General features: G+C 37.8%; 1 pseudogene; it reads right to left on the bottom strand.

The window, feature by feature from the left end:
* Positions 1-1,117: 1,117 nt before the first annotated feature.
* Positions 1,118-9,636, bottom strand: LOC143385809 (protein FAM107B-like; annotated as a pseudogene).
* Between the last annotated feature and the right edge of the window lie 976 nt (positions 9,637-10,612).

Here is a 10,612-nt window from a genome sequence, read left to right as displayed (position 1 = left end):
ATCCTTACCAACAGCCTCACACTGAGAGAGTGGTAAAAGTTTTCCTTCATAAGAAAAAAAAAGAGTAAAGAAATACACAATCATTAATAAAAAAGTTTTCAAAGTTTGGATTCTACTAATATTCAAAATGTACAAACCAAAAGCCTCCTTGAGATCAACTGATACTTGTTTCTCATTAAAATACCTAAAGAAGGCCTCATCATCCAGCTCCTGATGGGAACTTTCCCTGCACTATGCTCAAGAGAAATTAAGATTTTTGTACTCTTTACTTTTGACACCAAAGCTGGGCTATACAGACTATTTCTGTTTTCCAAAGGAATGAAGATTTTTTTTTTCTTTTCCTGAAAGAACTATCTCAGCAAGAAATTAAAAAATAAAACTGAACTGAAAACATGCTGGCTATCAAAGCAGTAAATAAATTTACATGAGATACCTTCTTGGAAGTGAATACCTCCACAAAGCATAGAACTGAAAGGAATTAAGGCAGACCAACATGAATCTTTACATGTTTTTATACCTTCTTAATCTATTTCTGAATTTTGGTGCCAACAATGGTAATAGCTGTGTTCAACATTAACATTCTCCACTGTTAATTCTAACTTTGGTGAAAGTATAAATTAAACAAGAAAATTTTGATTTCTCAAAGTAGAATTTGCAAATATTGTATGTAACTGATTAAATGCACTTCCATGTTATCTAAATTATCTTATAGATAACCAAAAGAAGATATGAACACATTTCCTTTAGCTCTTCAAAGAAAATAATATTTGCTCCACTGAACTCAGATTGGAAAAAAAAACAAGTAGTGCAGCTCTCAAGATTTTTTTCCAGTATTCTCTTCCTTTTTTTTTTTTTTTTTTTTTTGCTTTAAGTCTCTGAACACAGGTCCATTATTTCAACTTATTTGTTGGTCAATGTCCTTTACTTGGCGAATGGGAACTGCAATTTTCATAGATAATTTATCCATCCAGACTGTAAAATCCTTGTCATAGTCAAAATTCTTGGCTGGCTGGAATTCTCTCCAGGGGCTCTGGCCCTGAGAAAAATTCAGAGGAAGCACCTAGACACAGCTATTTTGGTGATGGCACGACACACCAGGTCTCCAGACAGTCTCTGTCTAGGACTCCTGGACTTGGGCCACCTCTTGGCCTGTTCTCCTGAGATTGCGTTTCACCTTCACAAACTCTGGGGCATTTTCTTGCTCTTCTTGCAATTTCTGCTTCTCAAGTTCAATCTAAATGAAATTCAAAACCAGGAAAATTATTTACAAACTGAGAGACTTTCAACGCACTCCTCTTATTCCAATGGAAGAAATTCTCTCTTCATCCCCCAATAGAAAGAAAGAAGGAAAGCAAGGGAGGGAGAGAGTGAGGAATGACTGATTCTGCAGAGGCAGCACCCAACTGTTTGTTACTACCAACGACAGCAAGAGAAGACAGGAATGAAAAAGTCAAAGCCAAGAACACAAAATCCCGAGAAGAACACGCAGTTTCCCTGGAGTCCAAGTGAGGCTGAGCTGCATTAAATTACTCCAGTACTCTGTTTATTCAACGATATTTCTCTGATTTGCCTTTGCCTTGAGCATTTCTTTTAGGTCTCCAATAGAATTCCTGTATCTGCCTCGAGTGTAATATATGCCATCTGCTGACATTTTCTTTCTTTTCTTTCAAGGCAACAATGTTTATGTCTGATATGTCTGGGAGATTCTGCTTGCTCCAACATCTTTATTTCTTAGAAGTAAGAAAAAAATGTTTTTCCTCAGTCACTCTTACCTGTTCCAACTTCTGCTGCTGTTTTAAAAGTTCTATTTTCAGGTCAGATTTCTTCTGTTGTGTTTCATCTTCCTTCTGTTTGATTACTTGGTCTCGTTGTCTCTTTTCCATCACCTTCTGCAATTCTGGTTTATTCTGAGGGGCAAGACCCCTGCAAAAAAAGAGCATTAATGAATATGAGAAATGTTCATCATGAATAAAATTGTAATTGAAGGTATCAGCCACAGAAAAGAGGTCTGAAGAATCAGACACCTCTGATACCTACTCCTAAACTAAATTAATGGGGATGCTCAGAAACTCACCATCATCAAAAAAAGGACAATAATATCTTCCAAAGAATTTGTAAAATCCATATTCAATAAAAATGTATTGAGCACCTACTATGTTGATGATATTAGACTATACAAAACAGGGTGATGGAGATGGGGATAGGTGGGGAAGTACCCTCATGCAATGGGTATGATATGGACAAACCACAGAGGTAAATGCCTAGGACCCGAGGAGTCTCCACTGGGGAAGGATTCCCGAGGCATAGCCTCTGACCTCATGCATTAATGAAACCCAGGGACAGGTGAGCACAAAGCTTTTTTTTTACCCAAGAAACCTCTTCCTATTCTCCATTTTTAGATCCCAAAAAGAAACAACAGTCTCTGTGACCAAGATTATATCATTTCCAAGGGTCATGGCCAGGCACAGCAATCAATCATCTCCTGTCAGTCTACTGTTCTTTGTGCCTAGACCACCTCAGATACATGGTTTATTTATAATGCATGAAATTCAGGCTTCAAGGAAACTAGTCTTCTGAGAGATAAATTAGGTGGCCATTTCTTGAAATGGGGAGAAATAAAACCAAAATAGGCTATTCACTAGCAACCCTCCATCTGAAATGTTTGAGCCAAGTCAAAGGAAAGACCCATTGACACTTTCTTAAGTAGGACTCCTGTCTATGTTTGATGTCAGCTTAGAGTCATCTTGTCTCTATGTCTGTTATGGTTTGGATGTGAGGTGTCCCCCACAGCTCACGTGTGAGACAGTGCAAGAATATTCAGAAAAGAAATGATTGAGTTGTGAGAGAGCTCTTTAACTCAATCAGTGAATTAATTCCCCTACAGGGATTGACTGAGTGGGAGCTGAAGGCTGGGAGGGGATGGCTGGAGGAAGTACAACATTGGGGGCATGGTGTTGGGGTATATATTTTGTATCTGGTGAATGGAGTCTCTCTCTGCTGGCTGATCATAATGTGAGATTCTTCCCTTTGTCACACTCTTCTGACATGATGTTCTGCCTCACCTAGTGCCCTGAGGAATGCAGCCAGCCACTAGGGATGAGACCTCTGAAATGGTGAGCCCCTAAATACACCTTTCCTCCTCTATATTTGTTCTGGCTGGGTTTTTTAGTCACAGTGGTGAAGTAGCTGACTATAATAATGTACTTTGCCATTTCCTTGTGATTTTCTCCAGCCAGGCTTTCCAGGATGCCAGACAAAACCACCTACCTCTTCCTTTTTGTCTCCCCTAGTTATTTACTTTGGCCTGACTCTACTAGCTCATCAGCAACCTCAACTTGATTTTAAAATTTATTAAGAGCATTTAAAATAAAAACAAAATAAACCATAGAACAGAAAACACACTGATGATGTCAAACCATACAGGGTCAATAATGGCTGGTGTCCACACTCATGCTGCACAGGTGTATTTACACCTGACTCAAGAGGGATTCACACTGGGCCGACTGCAGACTCAGCCTGGACTCACAGAGGCACTATACCTGCCCACCACTGCCTGCCCCTGCTGCTCACTGCTGATCTGGAGGACGGTACATCAGCCCAGGCAGTTGTTCTTTGAACTACTCCAATTAACTTACTTAGGAGTCAGTTGAACAACTGGCAAATCAAGTAGAAGTTGCCAGAATAAGTGTTCTGATTATAAGAAAATTAAGAGCATATTTTTCTTAGCTGCTGTCAAAGTCACACAAACACATCTATAAACGAATCTTCAATATTACACTTTCTCAGTAATTTAAAAAAAAAATTCTGGCAACGTTCTTACTTCCTTTTTAAAAAATTTCAATAAAAATTTTCAACGTAGTTGTTTACAAAGTAAAGATCAGTATGATAGTATGATTTGTCTTTGATGATAAGGACAAAAAGACAAAATAATATATATGTCTTACTTTCTCAAATTTCAAATATTAGCAGAACTCTTAATTAAAAATTAATTTGGTCAAATTTCTAAAGAAACAAAAAGCAGGTCATGTTTCTGATTTAATTGTAGTTTGCCTCACAGTTACCAAAACTGAAAAGAGGAATTAAAATACAGACAGAATATTCTAGAAATCAAATCTTTAATTGGCACATTAAAGTTTGCTTTTGAGCACTCGCTGTTCAGTTAGAAGAGTCATTAATCACTGGAAAACCTTTCTTAAAATAATCTGAAAAAATATTAAGAAGCTTCTTAGTTTCATGACTAATAAAAGTCTTGATTTGACACTACAGACAGAATTAAGAGAATTAAATTTCAGGATTAAGAATTTAGTTATCTGAATAATTTAGATTTCAAAGATTTTTCTTTTGCTGTATTCCACCAGCAAAATTCACTTAAATTATTGTTACATTCTTCTGCAAAACTCACTAAAAGAACTTTGATATATGACACTTTAAGCTGATTTTCCATTGCAGCTTATAAATGGGTTTAACTATTCTATAGTATTCATTTTCTGCTCAAAGATTGCATATGATGGTGACAATAAGATAAAATATTTAGTAACAGATAATTCAGGAAAGTGGTGCTCATCTGATAAAAATTCTGCACTTGTAACACTCAAGAAGTAGTCATAGACCTTCAGTTAATATTTTATCATAGTGGGTCACTTAACATTCTGTGCCAAAGGGGAGATATTAAGCACTGCCTTTGTGTTTCTCTAAGTGGATCAGAATGCAGAGACTATGGAGGGGCAGAAAAGAGCACCTCCAAATTTTGTAAATAACATTATTACCCCTTGCATAAGAACAGTTGATTCTCTTCAATCAATTCTGACATATACATAACAAGTATTTTCAATCCCTTCATGACTGACAGGGAGTCAAGAGCTAGTGGCTTCATACTAACCAAGATCAAGGAATTCTCAAGTCTGCTTCCTGGTCATGGAGCTAGCTGTGACTATCTCAGTGGGCCAAACCTAGTTTAAAAATTGTGAACTCAATAGGTGCAGTTTGAGTCTTTGCCAAAAAAAGTCAGGCAGTTTATCCAGATCCATTAAAAAAAAAAAAGTAAAAGCACACCCCAAACTTGCCCCATTAAACAAATCACAGGAGGACCATCTGCACTGTATTCTACACACTGGTGTCACTGAGAAATATATAAGGTAGTGCCTGCTCTCATAAAGCCCTTCCCATTCCTGTACCCAGAGATAACTGTTACTAACAGTTTGGTCTGTGTGCCCCCACACTTTCCACACCTGAACAAACACAGGGTTCTCTTCCTCACTCTTCTTCACATCAACAAAACACACTAAATATTCAGAGACAAACTGGAAAAGCCCATAGGCGCTGCATCTTCATCTCAACCCCAAGCATGCTTGCAAGCTATGAATGAAGTCAACTCCTCAATAGGAACACATCACCAGCAAGAGCAGGAAGCTGGGGAGCAAACTATCAGAGAATACACATGCCTGACCCCCCAAGCCAAACTGCTTCTGGTCTATTAGGTTTTTGTTTTTTGGTGAAAGGGATGGCTGCATTTGGATTTCAGTGTGATTGTGAATCTTGGAATTGTCTGGTTTGGCCTGCCTCATCTACATTCTTGGCTTAGCCATTTTCACCTGCATGGATTCAAGTATAAACACTTTTCTCTGTTATTGCTACAACCTCCCCTATCTTTTTCCATGCTGTACAGCACCAAAGTATTCATTGAGAAACTATTTGTCTGGTAAAATATTTCTAAAGTTCAGCTGAAAACTCAGGGAGCTAAAAACCACTCACTTAGAAATGTACAAGACAAAGAACCATTAGGGACATGCTCAACTTAACTGGTTTATTTGTCCAAAAATTACTCTTTATAGAAAATTGAATCCCTTAATGTGTTAGAAATCATCTTATTTTTTTTCTTTTCTTAAAAATTAGTCTAATTTTTTATGACAGCAGAATGAAATTCAATTCATATTACACATACAGAGCACAATTTTTCATGTTTCTGGTTGTAAACAATGTAGAGTCACATCATTTATGTCTTCATACACGTACTTAGGGAAATGAAGTCCATCTCATTCCACTGCCTTTCCTACTCCCACATCCCCTCTCTGCCTCTCCCTCCCCTTTGCCATAATTACAGTTCATCTTTTCCTCCCATGCTCCCCCCTCAATCCCCATTATGAATCAGCCTCCTTATATCAGATAAAACATTTGGCATTTGGTTTTTTTGGGAATGGCTTACTTCACTTAGCATTATATTCTCCAACTCCATCCATTTACCTGCAAATGCCATAATTTTATTCTCTTTTAACACTGAATAATATTCCATTGTGTGATTCTTATTTTTTCAAAAGATGTTTCCAATACTGACATTTCAACTACTAAAAATATAATGCTTTATAATGCTTTCTGAAAATTGTCTTTTTGTACTACTGATAAAGGCCCTATGGAACCCAAAAACCTGACAAAAGGTCACAACCATCAGACCTAGAAGCAGACTGTGACCAGGTGGAAATTTAAAGACTGCTACTGGAAACTGAGCCAAATCTAAAAAGATGATAAATTAGTGAAGCACAGGTTCAGAGCTAGAAGATCTCTGAATACTTATTCTCCTAAGCAGTAACTGTTTTTATTTTATAATCTCTAAAAGTAAATTTAAAAAAATTAAACTAACTGCTGCAGAGCTTTGAGCAAAAGTTGTAGTTATGCGAGCAAAGGTCAATGCTAGACGTAAAGTTTGTTTTTTGCTGATCTCATTCTCTGGTCTTTTCATTTACTCAATCCTTTCTCTAGTTTATATAATTACTAAACTTATCTCTAGAAACTGTCCGAAATCCCATGTTTATTTCTATCATTTTTTATTCTAAAAATCAATTCATGATCTTGAGAGAATCCTCAACAAGAAATAATTCTCTCTAATGTGTCAAAGTGGGACAATCGCAAGGTAACGTGCTGGTTTACTGGAAAGATCACTGGGTAAGATAAAATAAAGGAAGGCCCTTTATAAATTGTAGAAAAGCAAACAGGCTTTCATTATAGTATGTTAAGGTCTGTAAACAAGTCAGATTGGCACCTGTTATTTTGCCAGAGAAATGTTAGAGTCTGTAAACAAGTCTGCATGGTGCCTGGCAAAATGCCAGAGGGAGTGGTTTGTGAAGTAACAAAAGCGAGCCATTAAGTGTGGAGATTCCTTATTGGTTGACTGCTGTATCTATTTTATGCTAATTAGATAAGCTGTGTAAAATGTATAAATATTGCTCAGATCCTACAATAAATGGCTCCTACTCCTGCTGTATCAATGTACACAAGTCATTCGTCACCCCCCGGATATTCTGCTGCAGCCGGGCTGCGGCAATAGTACAAACCAGTAATCAAGCCTGGTAGTAATTATGGATATGATGCTTCCTATTATTTGGTACTAAAATAGAAATAAAAACTCCACAGTCTCCAAAGGGTTCATGATATGGAAGAAAAATAAAAGGAAAGTTTTCTTCTGAGACTGAGAAGTTTTCACCCTAAAACTGACTATGTTTCTTAAAAAGACTCTACTAAACAAAGATTTTGCCTTAAAAAATCTGTTTATATCTTCAACAATTGACAAGATATATTCATCTTTTTTGACTTTGAAATATGCTCTTTTTTTCTTAAATACATTCCATCAGATTGGAATCTTTCAAAGAAAAGGGGAAAAAGAAATAGGGATTTTCCAGCATGCCAGATGGGGAGAAGATGGATGGGATTAGCTGACCATTTATATGCTATGTATTTTAATAGGTATTGTAATACATACAACTATTAATACATACAACTATTTAATTTTTAAAGAAATTTATTATTATTCCCCACTTTATAGGTGAAAAAAAAAAGATATCAAGAGGGGTTTCTTGGTCAAGATCATAAGGTACATCAAGTTAAATGGTGAACACTCAGGATTCATGACCTCTGATCTCAAATGTCCTCCCTACACCTCAGTGCTTCAGCAAAAGTCATCATTCTTCCAAATTAGTTGCACTGGGACTGCTAAAGAGTCAGCTATGTAAACAGGGAAAGGAAGAATGGGTCAAAGGCAGACGGAAAGAAAGACTTAACTGCTTAAATTAGAAATACTCAATTGCCTAAATCCATATGTTCTGCAGTGATGTGTATCACGCTACTAATTATATATTTTTATAGCTTTTATTTTATTCCTTTTTGTGCTGCTGAGAATTGAACCAGGGCCTCACACATGCTAGGCAAGCACTCTACCACTGAGCCACAACCCCAGCCCCACTAAGTATATTTTTAGAGAGTAATTTGCAGCCTCTAATCCAGAGAAGATCTATTTTACAAAATTAAGTTTATTTTTCCTTTATTCTGACTTGGAGCCTTTCTATAGACTTGCAATGAAAATAAAACAAAATAATTTGAGCTACAATATTTCTTAAGAGTTCAACTAAGCTCTATCTTCAGGCCAGAAAACCAGTAGGTGACAAATGCTACTCTGTTTTGAAGCCCACTAACCTGATGATCTTCCAATAAAATAGAGACAAAATTTCCCAGGCAGGCCTGCTTCCAAATTCTGTGGTTTATTTAGAAATGTATATAGTCATGTGTTGCTCTGGGCATGAGAGTACTAAATCCATATTTTCCATTTTGATTGTGCAGCAAAAACAGGCAGAAGGTAAACACTTACTAAAAGTGATCAAGATTGTGTTCAATTAAATAAACTTTAATCTAATAGCTCCATAGCACATGGCGGAGACAAAAATGAGAGAGTCACAATCCCATAATCCAGGAGGAGAAAGATGTCTAGACAGACATCCAGGAACAGGAGTCATTAGTTCTGGTAGCCAGGAGTGAACTCGGAAGAACTGTCATGAAAATGCTCCAAACCCTTGTGTTTTGCTTTTTATTTTTTAATTTAAAATTTAAAAATATAATATAATTTAAATTTAATTTTTTTTTAATTTCTCAGGATGACACAAAAGGGTTGGAAATAAAAATAGAATTTAAGGCAGTCTGTAGAGATAAACATAGTAAAAATACAAATTTGTATATATTCTGCTCCCTTCTAAAAAGTTAATAAAAATATTGATAATTATTTAAAATACAACATAAGAACAAACAAACAAGAACATAAGGAAGAAACACTCTAATCTATTCACTCTAATAAGGCTCTAGAGACTTCTCCCTGCCACTTACCAATTGCTAGTGCAGGCAGGATTTACATTTAATTCTAATACTTCCCCCAAAGCAAGGGGGAAATTCAGAGATTTCAAATTTAAGAAATAACATATTTCTCTTTTACGTGGTTCCCTCTCTTATATCTTTGCCCCAGCCCTTTGCACCCAAATTAAAGAATGTGTGTGCATTTTAGAAGGAACAAGAACGGAGCTGCAGCAGGGGCTTCACTTCAGGGAGGGATGACCTGGCTTGAAAGTCAGAGAAGGGAAGCCTTGAGAATTGTCAAGAAATAAAAACTCTTCAAAGTCTCTGTAAAAACAATCATTGATAAATCTGGTTATCTTAAAATCCCTGTAAAGAAGCCATGCTCCAGAAACTATGGTAGCTTTTTAGATTCATAAGGAGTTCTCTGTGAAGACCTTGATGGTTCCGGGATGTTTTGACAGGATTGAACAATTTCTGGGGCCTAATGAGTTACGGATTGTCATCTTCCATGTAGTCTGGCTCAGCCATGATGTTTCTTGGGATGAGATATGAGTCATTGGGGCTGGTATTCTCAAGAAGGCCATCTGAAAGAGAAAAAGAAGACTTACTTGCAGGCTTTTCTGCCAAGACTTCTCTCTCAAAGCAGAAACCTTCCCGTGCCCAGTCCAGCACACTAGACATGTTACCCTCCCAGGTCCACATCAGGGACATCACCAGCAAATCATCCCAAGTGTTTTGAAGGTAACTGGGGAACACAGGAGTGAGGAACAGATTGGTTTTCTTCTGTGATGCCTGAGACTATGGGGCAGAGGAGTGTGGTGTCTTGATTCTAGTCACTGCCTTTCATATTTGTGCTGTGGTTACACAGGATGCTTCCTGCTACCATGTCACAATAGCAATCTTGCAACAAGCATTGGGCACCAGGTCCCTTCAGTCTCAGCAAATGAATCTGCACTGGAAACTCACAAATCCTGACTCTGCATTAAGGCAGAAACTTGCAGAGCAGTCTAATTTGACCTATGATGCTCCTGGTCACTTCTCCTCCTCTCTTCACTTGTGCCATGTGGGCTTCTTCCAGCCCAGATCCTTTCAGCTCTGTCTTCCAGTGGCACCTGCTCAGAGGGGTCTGAATTCCTGAGAGCCCTGCTGAAAGCCAGAGTCCAACCCCAGCACTTCCCCAAGTGAGCTATGCTACCAAATTTACTTATTTATGACTGAATGTACAGACCATGAGTTCCTGAGGGTAAGGGTGACCTGTTTTCATTCCACTGCTCTATCCCCAGGGCTGGACCAGAGGAAGGCAGACAGCAGGGAGGAGGGAGGAGACCTTGCAGCAAGAGCCTTTTGGGGCAGGAAGGGGAATGCAGTCACTGGGGTTTCACAGAAGAAACAACTTGCTAAAGTGCCTGGAGAGAGTCCCTTAACCTTTCAGGCCTCAGCCTCCTCTCATCCTGATTCTTGGTCTCTCTGGAGTTGTCTATTCCATTACTCAAGTATATGTATT

Source organism: Callospermophilus lateralis (genome assembly GCF_048772815.1).
Source record: "Callospermophilus lateralis isolate mCalLat2 chromosome 8 unlocalized genomic scaffold, mCalLat2.hap1 SUPER_8_unloc_1, whole genome shotgun sequence".
NCBI classification, from domain to species: Eukaryota; Metazoa; Chordata; class Mammalia; order Rodentia; family Sciuridae; genus Callospermophilus; species Callospermophilus lateralis.
Note: the sequence above shows the minus strand (reverse complement) of the source record. Positions and strands in the feature narration are given on the sequence as shown.